Source organism: Bison bison, unplaced genomic scaffold (assembly GCF_000754665.1).
Source record: "Bison bison bison isolate TAMUID 2011002044 unplaced genomic scaffold, Bison_UMD1.0 scf7180017864514, whole genome shotgun sequence".
In the NCBI taxonomy this organism is placed as follows: domain Eukaryota; kingdom Metazoa; phylum Chordata; class Mammalia; order Artiodactyla; family Bovidae; genus Bison; species Bison bison.
In genome coordinates this window covers 2,665,984-2,666,420 of record NW_011495067.1, presented here as the reverse complement: position 1 = coordinate 2,666,420, position 437 = coordinate 2,665,984, and positions in this window count along the sequence as shown.

The following is a 437-nucleotide window of genomic DNA, read 5'->3' as shown; positions in this document are numbered from 1 at the left end:
TATATATATATATTTTTTTTATATAATTTTTGTGCCTTTTTTTTTCCTCTTTCTTTCTTTTCTTCTTTTATATAACATTCTATATCTGAAATTCCAAACTCTACTCTAGATTTTAAATTTATGCTTTTTGGTATTTGTTACCAATTTTGTACCTATATTTTCTTTATAATTTTTGCGACTTGGTTTGTTTTTGTTTGTTTTTTCTCTCTTTCTTTTTCTTTTTCTATTTTTTTAACATTGTATTTTTGAAATTCCAGACTCTAGATTTTTAACTTTTGTTTTTTGGTATTTGTTATCAATTTTGTACCTATATTTTCTTTATAATTTTTGCAACTTTTTTTTTCCTATCTCTTTCTTTTCCTTCTTCTTTTCTTTAACATTGTATTTTTGAAATTCCAAACTCTACTCTAGATTTTTAATTTTTGCTTTTATGTATT